The sequence below is a fragment of the Chiloscyllium punctatum genome, chromosome 5, assembly GCF_047496795.1.
Source record: "Chiloscyllium punctatum isolate Juve2018m chromosome 5, sChiPun1.3, whole genome shotgun sequence".
Classification (NCBI taxonomy): Eukaryota; Metazoa; Chordata; class Chondrichthyes; order Orectolobiformes; family Hemiscylliidae; genus Chiloscyllium; species Chiloscyllium punctatum.
The window spans coordinates 91,035,793-91,048,486 of NC_092743.1; the positions used below are offsets into that span (position 1 = coordinate 91,035,793).

The window sequence follows — 12,694 nt, forward strand, 5'->3', positions numbered from 1 at the left end:
TGTCTTGAATCAAAGTTCTTGTTGGATAGGAGTTGCATCACAATAGCAGACAATTAATTAATTTGGATGATTTAATCCATGAATCAGAGACCTTATTGTCTTCATAATGTTTAACACCGAGACCCTAACTTTGAAAGTCCATCCTCTTGGCTAATTCCCACACCCTCCAGGCCATGGAGTAGGTATTTTGTTACTGTTGGTTAAGTTTGTTCAGAGATTCCTCAGCACCTGCAATTGGATTTTGGTGTGTCCTCTTTTCTAAGAAGATTTCAACCTCTTTCAGGACCCTCAACGAATGTAGTCCCTCTATCATTCCCAAAGTTCTTTCCTTGCAAAATTGAAAGGATGCTTGGATCACCCTATTAGTCGATGACTCAAAGGCCTCATGTTTTCCAATAATTACTATTGGGAATTTTATTTCTGATTTTGGCATACCCAGGCCTTCATCCCTACTCTTTGCATAAATAACCACACCATTGTTCATTTAATGGGAAAGATGTAAGCTCTCTTTTTAAAATAGAGAAAGTAATGGAGAAAGTTGATGAAAGGAATGTAGTACAAGTTGCTCATATGAATTTTAAGAAAGTGTCTGACAAACACCAATTCAGAGATTATTTAGCAAAACTGTGCCTCATGAAAATATGAGGTTAGTTACAGCTTAGTTGAAAAATTTCTTAAAGGCAGAAAGCAGCAAGTTGTTGTAAATGGATGTTATACAGACTACAAGATGGTGTATAGTAGGTTTGCCCAGTATTAGGACCACTTGCTTTATTTTATAGTGTGGTGAAGCCTCATAATATGTTGTCATTATTTGGATACTTAGGTTCTAAGGGGGAGAGAAAAATTAATTTAGTTTTCAGTTCTATGAAGGACTTTATTTGGTTTGAAAAAATGTCAAAGCAACTTTGAATAACAAGCTGAAGACAGCATTTCAAGAAATTGTGATTTTAGCTAAAGAATCCTGGAGGGATGATTGTTAATGTTTGCAGACCTGAGTTTTACAACATGGAGAGAAAGAGAGTGAGTCACAAGCATACATTTTCTTGGAAAGGAAATGTCTAAAAAAGCAGAAGTGATGCTTGCTCAGCAATCTCCAAAATAGTCAGGTCTAAAGGGAGACATTCTGAGTAGCTTAAAGGACAACTCCAGAAGCAAAAAGCTGTGCAGATGTGAGAGAGGATGATACCCTACAAGACCGCAAAGAGATTGTTCCAAGGCATCCATGTCTGGTAGCAATATTGAGTGAAGTTGGCAGCTTGTTTGAAGTTCTCAGGGTATGGCTAATTTAAAATAATAGCATTGAGTGAATATAAAGAACTTTGTGCAAATGGAAGTCAACTCCAACTCTCCCAGCTGTAGAGGTTGACGTGATCTTTCTCTGACATTTGAGAGTCTGTAAAGTTATTGTTGAGGTAAAAGGGTTTACATTTTTTTCTGATATTTGTAGTGAGTTCATTCCAATAATTGTGTTTAATGTAATAGTGTTCACTTTTCCCCTTTTTTAGAATGATAAATTTTTGTGTTCTTTTGTTAAAAGCACATTGGTAGCCTCTTATGATTTTTTTTAGTGACTAACCTCCACAGTGAACAGGGAGAAAAATAAAACTATTAAGTACATCCAGCACAGGTGTGTCTCCAGGCTGGTGTGTTGCCTCCCTGGGGCCAGTGTCAGGGATGTCACTGAGTAGCTGCAGGGCATCCTGAAGGGAGAGGGGAATAAGTCAAAGGTCATGTTACACATTGCACCAACGATATAAGTAGAATGAGCGATGAGGTCTTATACCAAGAATTCAGGGAGCTAGGCAGTAGATTAAAAAGCAGGACCTCTCAAGTTGTAACACTGGATTCCTCCTGATGCCATGTGCTATGGAGTACAGAAATAAGAGCACAGTGCAGATGAATGAGTGGCTCAAGAGTTGGTGCTGGAGGGATAGTTTTAGATTCCTGTATCACTGGGGCCAGTTCTGGGGAAGGTGGAATCTGTACAAGTTGGACAATCTACACCTGAACCAGAATGAGACCAACATCCTTGCATACTGGATCATTAGTGCTGTTGGGAGGAGTTTACACTAGTTCAGCAGGGAGAGGGGACATACATTAATATAGTAAAGGTACCAAGACAGAGAGTTTAGTCATGTTGTGATTCAAATAAGTCATGCAAGGCTGAATGGCCTCTACTTTCATGCTAGAGGTATTATAGATAACTACAGAATGTTGCGTGCACAGCCCAGACCATCACAAAAGCCACCCTCTCATTCATGGACTCTGTCTACATGTCTCATTGCCATGGAAAGGCTGCCAAGACCAACAAAGACTCCTCCCACCCCGGTAATACTCTCTTCCAACCTTTCCATCAGGCAGAAAATACAGGAGCTTGAACACATGCACCAACAGGTTCAAGAACAGCTTCTTCCTTGCTGTTTTTACACTGCTGAATGGACCTCTCTAACTTCAAAAGTAATGTTGACCTTGCTTTGGTGCACCTCCTGTGCAGTCATAACCTTGTATGCCTCACTCTGTCTAAGCACCTTAAGAGCTGTATGTCTCCACGTTTGTTATGATCTGCCTGTACTGCTTGCAAAACAAACTTTTCATGGCACTTAAGTACATGTGACACTATAAATCAAACCAAAGATAAGACAGATGAGTTAAATATGTGAATTGAAATGTAGAGTTGTGATATTGTTGCCATCACAGGGACATGGTTGTGGGATGGGATGGACTGGCAACTCAACACTTTGAATCTTCAGGTGAGACGTGGGTGGGTGCAAAAGAGGTGGTGTTGCATTATGAATGAAGGAGTAGATACTGTAGTAGGAGAGTCAATATCTTGGAAGGGTCTTCAAATGAGGATAGAGGTTAGGAATAAAAATAGTGCAGTCACATTTCTGGAGGTGTACTAGAGGCCCCCAAATAGTCAGTAACAATAGAGGCGCAGATATGCAGACAATTCACTGAGGTGAGTAATAATAGGCAAATTATTATCAGGGAACTTCAAACTTCTGAACATTAATTACGGCAGTCGTAGTGTAAAGGGTTTAGAGGGGGTGGATTTCTTGAAATGTATTCAGGAGAGCATTTTATGTTAACACATAGAAGGTCATATAAAGAATGGTACAGAGCTGTAATTGATTCTGGGGAACAAATCCATGCACCTGGTTTTGGTTGGCAATGAGGGAGCATTTTAGTGATAGCGACCTCAACACAGCATGATCTAAGTTTGTTATGGCAAAGGAAAAGACAGTCAAAAAAGGACTTTGGATTGAGGAGATGGCAGATTTGATTAAAATAAGGTCAAAAAGTGGACTGAGAACAGTTATTTGTGGGGAAATCTACAGCAGAACAGTTGGGGATATTCAAAAAGGAATTCAGGAGAGTTCAGGACTGGTATGTTCTCTTTAGAGTGAAATGTAGAAGCATCAAGCCCAGAGAGTCCTGGACATATCAGAAACCTCCAGACTGGATAAGAAGAAAAGAGATGCTTTAAGCAGGTGTGAAGGGCGCAAATCAACAGAGGCCCCAGTAGAGTATAGAAAATGTGGTGGGAACTTAAGAAAGCAATTAGGAGAGGAAAGAGGGGGTATGAATATGATTAGGAAGAATCTCAAGATACTCAAGCACCTTCTGCCATATCCTTATCCCAACCCTCATACACCAGGCCTTGTCATCATGTGGGCTGCTTCACAAACAATCCATTGTCAGCCACTAATAGTCCTCATTAGCAGCTATGATTCTCTCAGGCTGATCTTTACCCATTCCTTTATCTGTGCAATGCTTTTTTCTGTCTCTCTGGATTCTATCTCCACCTGTTGTGTACTCCTTTCCCCAACCCCCACCACTTCTTTAGTATAGTTGGGAAGGTAAGTGATTGTTATTTGAGAACTTACCTCGATGCCAACGGACTTTTCGCAGCAGAGACTGGCGGGAGCTGGGCGGAAGTGAAGTTGGAGCGCAGAGCTGGATGGGAAGGTAAGTGATTGTTATTTGAATGGGTGTGTTCTAGAAACCGAGACACTACACGTGTAGTGTCTCCCATCCTCCCTCCTCCTCTAACCTAAAAAAAAGGACTCAGTCGGCTGAACAGGTAAGGTACTTAGTGTTCTTGTCTTGGAGACGAAGTGTAGAGTTATGACAGCGCAGGCAGTGGAATGTTCCTCCTGCAGGATGTTTGAGGTAGGGGTGACCACCGGTGCTCCTGCCGACTTCATCTGCAGGAAGTACAGCCAGCTCCAGCTCCTCACATACTGCGTTAGGGAACTGGAGCTGGAGTTGGATGAACTGAGGATTATTCGAGAGGCTGAGAGGGTGATAGATAGAAGTTACAGGGACATAGTTATGCCAGAGAACAGAGGTAGCTGGGTAACAGTTAGAGGTGGGAAGGGGAGGAAGCAGGCAGTGCAGGGATCCCCTGTGGTCGTTCCCCTCAGCAATAAGTATACCACTTTGGATACTTTTGGGGGGTACGGCCTAGCAGGGGTAAGCTGCAGTGACCGGGTCTCTGGCACAAGGTCCAGCTCTGAGGCTCAGAAGGGAAAGGGGGAGAGGAGGAGAGTGCTAGTTATAGGAGACTCTATAGTTAGAGGGGCAGACAGGCGGTTTGTGGACATGGGCGAGACTCTTGGATGGTTTGTTGCCTCCCGGGTGCCAGGATCCGAGACGTCTCGGACCGTGTCTTCAGAATCCTTAAGGGGGAGGGTGTGCAGCCAGAAGTCATGGTGCACATTGGCACCAATGACATAGGTAGGAAGAGGGGTGGGGAGGTCATTCAGGAGCTCAGGGAGTTAGGCTGGAAGCTAAAAGCTACGACTCGTCATCTCTGGGTTGTTGCCGGTGCCACGTGACAGTGAGGCAAGGAATAGGGAGAGAGTGCAGTTGAACACGTGGCTGCAAGGATGGTGTAGGAGGGAGGGCTTCAGGTATTTGGACAATTGGACTGCATTCTGGGGAAGGTGGGACCTGTACAAGCAGGACGGGTTGCACCTGAACCAGAAGGGCACCAATATCCTGGGAGGTAGGTTTGCTAGCACTCTTCGGGGGGGTTTAAACTAATTTGGCAGGGGGATGGGATCCGGACTTGTAGTCCAGCAAGTAGGTTAGCTGTTTTTCAGGATGTCCAAGAATGTAGGGAGGCTGTGGAGAAGGTATCACTGACAGGGAATACTTGCGGATACAGAGATGGGTTCAAGTGTGTATACTTCAACGTAAGGAGTATCAGAAATAAGGCGTGGATTGGTACTTGGGACTACGATGTTATGGCCATCATGGAAACATGGATAGCAGAGGGACAGGAATGGTTGTTGGAGGTTCCTGGTTACAGATGTTTCAGTAAGATTAGGGAGGGTGGCAAAAAAGGAGGGGGCTGGCATTGCTAATTAGAAATGGTATAACAGCTGCAGAAAGGCAGTTCGAGGGGGATCTGCCTTTGGAGGTAGTATGGGCTGAAGTCAGAAATAGGAAAGGAGCAGACACCTTGTTGGGTGTTTACTATAGGCCCCCAATAGCAGCAGAGATGTGGAGAAACAGATTGGGAAACAGATTTTGGAAAGGTGCAGAATCTACAAGGTAGTAGTCATGGGCGATTTCAACTTCCCAAATATTGATTGGAAGCTCTTTAGATCAAGTAGATTGGGCGGGGCGGTGTTTGTGCAGTGTGTCCAGGAAGCTTTTCTAACTCAGTATGTAGATTGTCCGACCAGAGGGGAGGCCATATTGGATTTGGTACTTGGTAACGAACCGGGACAAGTGGTGGGGTTGTTAGTGGGTGAGCATTTTGGTGATGGTGACCACAATTTTGTGACTTTTACCTTGGTTATGGAGAGAGATAGGTGCGTGCAACAGGGTAGGTTTTACGATTGGGGGAAGGGTAAATACGATGCTGCAAGACAGGATCTGAGGAGCATAAGTTGGGAGGATAGGCTGTCGGGGAAGGATGTCATTGAAATGTGGAACTTTTTCAAGGAACAGATACAACGTGTCCTTGATATGTATGTACCTGTCAGGCAGGAAAGAGATGGTCGTGTGAGGGAACCTTGGTTGACGAGGGAGGTTGAATGTCTAGTAAAGAGGAAGAAGGAGGCTTAAATAAGGTGGAGGAAACAAGGTTCAGACAGAGTGTTGGAGGGATACAGGATCGCCAGGAGGGAGCTGAAGAAAGGGATTAGAAGAGCTAAGAGAGGGCATGAAAAATCTTTGGCAGGTAGGATCAAGGATAACCCCAAGGCCTTTTATGCGTATGTGAGAAACATGAGAATGACGAGAACGAGGGTAGGTCCGATCAAGGACAGTAGTGGGAGACTGTGTATTGAGTCGGAAGAGATAGGAGAGGTCTTGAATGAATACTTTTCTTCAGTGTTTTTGTTTCTGATTTCCAGCATCAGCAGTTTTTTGGGGTTTTTGTTTGTTTCTCCAGATACAAATACATTGATGGAAACAGTATACCCAGAGAAAGAGTAGCACTGATTAGGTACCAAGGGAAACTGGAGGATATTAGTAAGGTGTTAAATGAATACTTCATTTCTGTCTTTACAAATGAAGCTTTTGACAGCCTTAAAAATGGACAGATCCCCAGGTCTGGATGAATTGCATCCCAGGCTATTTTGGGAGTCAAGGGAAGAAATTATTGGGCCTCTGAACCAAAATTTTAATTCCTCTCTGGCCATAGAGAGGTGCGACAGGACTGAAAGACAGCTAATGTGGTTCCACTTTTCAAGAAGGGTGGTAGGGATAAACCAAGGAATTAGGGATGAGTGAATCTCACTTTGGAATGAAAACAATCGGAAAAGGTTCTGAAGGAGAGCATTAATCTCCACATGGAGTGGCAAGTGGCAAGGTATGATTAAAAATAATCAACGCAGCTTTCAGAGGGATGTCAGAGGGAAGACAAAGCCTTCTGGCTACTTCCCTGCCTATCCCTCTGGCCATCCTGCTTGGTCACTGCAACCCCCTTCCCTCTCCACTTCGCTGTCTCTCCCCTTCGCTGCTGGCTTCCCCCCCCTCCACCCCACTGCTGGCTATATTCGGTCAGCTCCCAGACTGTTGGCCTCATCTTGTAACTTGCCGGCTTCAGTTTTTTTTTGAGCTCACCAGTCACGTGTGGCATTGGTAATAAATACAGCCAAAAGCTTATCACAAGACTGAATAAGACAGGGAAGGAAAATCTCTTCTTTAGCTGATATTACAAGGATTAGGGGACACGTATTTATGTTTTATACAAGTTTTGGAGGGGAAATATTAGAAAGACCTTTCTTTTATACAAGTGATAATAATCTGTAACTAACTATCCATTGGGACTGCGGATGGAGAAACAATTACTGATTTTTAAAAAAAGAAATTGAGTATAAAGCTTTGAATAGGCCACTACTATCGTACTGTGTCCAGCTCTAGTCAATGTTCTTTCGGACAGTGGTGAAAGCACATAAAAGGATGTAGCAGAGATTTACCAAAATGGTTCCAAGATGAGATAACGTAGCTACAGGGTTATGATGAGGTAACCCAGCTAAGGGCTGTGTTGAAAATCTATTGTTGCTCTTCTTGGACCAAAGTAAGTTGAAGGGATTTTGAATTGAGTTGACAAGATTAAGCTAAAATAAAGAACTGCAGATGCTGGAGATCTGAAACAATAGCAGAAATTGCTGGAGAAACTCAGCAGGTCTGGCAACGTCTGTGGAAGAAAGCAGAGTTAACATTTCGAGTCTGGTGACTCGCCAACAGAACTATTAGGAGCTGAAGTTTTGGTGAGGTGAGATCGAGCCCAGAGAAAGACACACACAGAGATACATGAAAGAGGAGAGTAAACAAAGAGATTTAGTATAAATGCCATTTTTTCCTAGCTACGGACAGTTCTAACTCGAATTGTTAACTCTGCTTTCTTCCCACAGATGTTGCCACACCTGCTGAGTTTCTCCAGCAATTTCTGTTTTTGTTACAAGATTATGACTTATTTAGATACGATAGAAAAAGAAAAGCTATTTTCCATTCACTGATGGTACAAGGACTAAGCAATGCAGTCACTTGTGGCTCAGTGGTAGCAAATTCACGTCTGAACTATGAGTTTCTAGATTCAAGTCCCATGTGAGCTTGAGCTTCAACAGAGCAAGTCAAGGTTGATCTACTGGTGCAATAATAAAGGAGCACTGCATTATTGTAAGTTTTGCCTTTTAGATGAGATGTTTAAAAGGAGGTACCACCTGCTGGGTGAATGGATGTGAGAATCCCCATGGAGCTATTTTCAAAGAGGATCAGTGGAGTTATATCTGTTTGACATTTATCCTTCTACCAACATCACAATAAAGAAGATATTATGGTCATCATCACATTGCTGTTTGAGAGAGTTTGTGCCACATTTCCTACATTTCAACAGTGATTACATTTCAAAAAGTACTTCATTAAATGGAAAGATCTTTGGGATGTTTGGTGGTTATGAAAAGCTAAATCTTTGTTTTTCACAGATTTGAGGTTTTGGTCAGAAGATACAAGGAGGGTCTAAAGAAGAACATTTTATGTGTTTAGCGGTAAAGACTTGAGATTCATTGGCTGTGAGAGTGTTGGAAATGAAGATGAATTATTTAAAAAAAACAGCATGTCTGTACCCAATGAAGATGTTTGATTGCCTCTATCAAAAATGGCCACTATGATTCACCTGCACACGCACTTGCAACACAACTGTTGTTATACAGTTATCTACATTGGCCTTCAAATATTTGAATGCTTCATTTATTAAATGAATTCAAATAGATCTCAGTCTGAGGTATTCATTAAAAAAAGACAATTTCTTCCTCCCCCATTCTCTTCTGCATAATTTGCAGTCACATAAATCAGGTAACTCTATTGCTCCCTACTCCATTTCAACAGAACAATTGGAGATCTGCTGCAAAAGTAAATTAAATTCAATTATTACAATACTTCCACCCATTTTCAGAGATGTTCCACACTTAAACATTGTGCTTCTATGAATGAGTGTTGGTTGTTCTACTTAGTGGTGACATTGCCTGTAAATGTAGTCATGGACAGGCACTTGGAAATAAATTTCCAAGGTTCCAGGCATAGAGCAGAGAAATTGGGATGACTGGATTGTTCTAGTTGCCATGGATTTAAGACCATAAGATTGGGGAGCAGAATTAGGCCATTCAACCCTTTGAGTTTGCTCTGCCATTACATCATGGCTGCTATGTTTCTTAACCTTATTCCCCCCGTGACTCTTGATCCTTTTACTAATCAAAGGCCTATCTATCTCTGTCTTAGATACACTTAATGACTTGGCTTCCACAGCTCTCTGGAGCAATGAGTTCCACAGGTTCACCACCCTCTGGCTGAAGAAATTCCTCCTCATCTCAGTTCTAGGAGGTCACCTCTTCACTCTGAGGTGGTGTCGTCAGTCCTAGTCTCTCTTACTAGTGGAAACATTTTATCTACATCCACGCTATCTAGGCCTCTCAATATTCTATAAATGTCAATAAAATACCCCCCTCGTTCTCCCAAACTTTATCGAGTATGGACCTAGAGTTCTCAACCGCTCCTCAACAAGCTCTCAGAGTCATAGAGGTGTACAGCAGAGAAACAGATCCTTCAGTTCAACTCATCCATGCCAATCAGATATCCTAAACTAATCTAGTCCCATTTGCCAGCACTTGGCCCATACATCCTAAAAACCCTTCAGATTCATATACTCATCCAGATGCCTTTTAAATGCTGCAATTGTACCAGCCTCCACCACTTCCTCTGGCAGCTCATTCCATACATACACCACCCTCTGCGTGAAACAGCTGCCCCTTAGGTCTCTTTTATGTCTTTCTCCTCTCACCCTAAACCTATGTCCTCTAGTTCTGGACTCCCCCACCCCACCCAAATATCCTATCCATGCCCCTCATGATTTTATAAACCTCTATAAGGTCACCCCTCAACCTCTGACACTCCAGGGAAAACAGCCCCAGCCTATTCAGCCTCTCCATATAGCTCAAATCCTCCAACCCTGGCAACAACCTTGGTAAACCTTTTCTGAACCCTTTCAAATTTCACACCATCCTTCCAACAGGAATTTTACTATTTGCATATTTCTGCATTTGACTTTAACATTTTTGTATTATGTGCAGGATTATCACAGAAGCATTTTAAGGAGTTGGTTTCTCAAGACTTGGAAACTTCCTTGCTGTTACAATTATCCCTGTAATTTAATCCAATTGAGGCTTATTATCAACTTTACTCAGACTTTTTGTTCTGAGGAACCTACATTCAGCATTAACTAGTCCAAGTCCAGTCACAACTAGTTTAGTTAGTTAAACCCCTTCAAATAGTTCCTGTCCATTCTGGGTTGACCTGATAAAAATGTAGCTTATGTTTTCTAAAAAGCTTACCTTTGTTTGAACATGTTCCCTATTTGTCCATAAATATTAGGAATTTTATTTTCTCAGATTCTCCAGCTGGTCATATTGTCCATGCATCTTGCTGTTCCTGTCTGATGATGTTGTAATTATAGGTAAAGGATTATTAGCCTTGTTCTTACTTTCTGTTCAATGATGTTTCAGTAAGCGAATATTATACTGTTATTACCAATACATATGGTCATGATAGTTCTCTTATAATTTGCATTTAATTGTGAAGAGCAAGATGCACACGACAAGATCTGCTTGTTGAATTTTCATTTTTCAATGATATTATGGTGGATCCACTGAATTTCTTTGGGTATTAAATCCATAAAAATGGAATGAAGTGAATATCTGCACATCTGAAATAAGACATCTAAATTGGCTTTTGCTAGTGCCAAGAAAACTAAACTTGACTTCCAAAATACAATGTGTGAAGGTACTTAGGCCCTAGAGTAATTTCATGTAAACAATGGATGAGTCAACTCAAAATGAAAACTGAACCAGCACTGATGCTCAAATTGTGTATAATGTGAATCCAATGTACCATTTTAGCGTGTGTATTTGATAACCTACAATACAATAACACATAAACCATGCAAACAAAAAAAAAACATTGCACTGGATTGGCAATGAAAACAATACTCTCTCCTAAAACATTGTGCCATGATTACGTTACTGGTCTCATCGTCCAGAGATCTCAGCTAACAATTTTGAGATCATACATTTAAATTTCATAATTGGATTGAAAGTGTAATTGATTTTATAAAATGTTAGTTACTTACTACCAGTAAAACTTACCAGGGAGCTATTACACCATACATATGAATTAGGAGCAGGTGGTCATTTGGCTCTGGTATTAAATCAGTTCATGGCTGATCTGATTCCAATCTCAACTCAGCATTCTCCATTATGCTTGATAACCTTTCATCCAATGAGTTATTAAGAATCTACTCTGCCTTAAAGATATTAAGATACTCTGTTCTCACTACCTTTTGATTGTCATAAAAATCCAACTGTCCTTCTTTGGCTACCATTCTTCTCTGACCTTGCTGATACGTGACTCCAATCGCATACCAATGTAAAAAATTGATTCTTAATTAATAGCTTAACAAACAACTCAGTAGGAGGCCATCCCTACCTTGTCAATGCAACTTGAGAAAGGCACTCATTGCCAATCCTGTCAGCAATGCCCAGACTCTGAGACTGAAATTTTTAACATTAAAAATCACATAACACCAGGTTATAGTCCAACAAGTTTATTTGGAAGCTTTCGGAGTGCTGCTCCTTCATTAGGTGGTTGTATTTTTAAGAGTCTTTCAGAAGTTTTTAAAAGTGAAATTTTTAAGTCTTGTAATTTTACAAGGCTATAGAGCAAACCTGGAAAGTTATGCTTAATTTCTGTCATTTGGCATGAACATATGGCAGGCCAATAGCCTGCTTCTGTTTAATTGTTCCCAAGACTCTGATTCCTTCTGCGGCAATTTGCATGGTCAGGTGACCAGGTCAAGTGCATATACTAAGCTCTGTAACACAGTTTAATTTTTTTGATTTCTTCTTTGTGTCTGAGTTTTACACACAGTTGCTTGGTAGTAGAGGACTTAAATTTTTATTTGTGCAGCAATATTAAACATAATCAATCAAGCCTATAACCTTTAGATTTGCTAGAAGTGAAAATATTCCTACACAGAGGCCTATTTCCTACAAATAAAATTAAACATTTAAGTCTTACAAAATTTCTTGAATTACTTCAAAGCATAGAGAGCTGATAGTTGCTTTTTGCTTTCTCCACGGCAATACCTCAACTAACCAAAATTTGACTTGCCAATTAGTCAACACTCTTTCTCTCTGATCATCTAAATTGTTGTGACTGTGTGTTTGAAATTTGGTGTCCGTACATTTATCTTTAGAATGCAAGAAGCTTTTAGCAAAATACTTTGTATTAAATGGAAATTCTATTATGGAAATGAGATAAAGAGTGATGAAGGTGAAGTATAATGTCTGTATTTGTAAGCTGATATTTTTCAAAGGACAAGCACTTATCCAATAGGATATCAAAAGGTCTGGTTATTTATTGACAATAACATAATTGTGTCCTTTTGGTATCAAGTAAACTTATCTGTTTTGTGCCAAGTAAGAATCTCACTAAACTGAACCAAGAAGCTTTTAAAAATCCCATTTAAAAGAATATAATACTATTGGTGACATATTCTAAGCCATGTTTTTAATTCACACAAAACAACGGATAGCCTTATTTTCATTGGAAATTCATTGACATTGCAAGGATATGGAATCAAGCCATTCGAACCAACTAGTCCAGATGAAATATTTCCCTC

General features: G+C 41.0%; 1 long non-coding RNA gene across 1 annotated transcript in view; it reads right to left on the reverse strand.

Annotated features, from left to right (window-relative positions):
* LOC140477231 (uncharacterized) overlaps nt 1-12,694 on the reverse strand; it is a 43,797-nt gene that overhangs the window by 8,711 nt on the left and 22,392 nt on the right. The window lies entirely within an intron of this gene.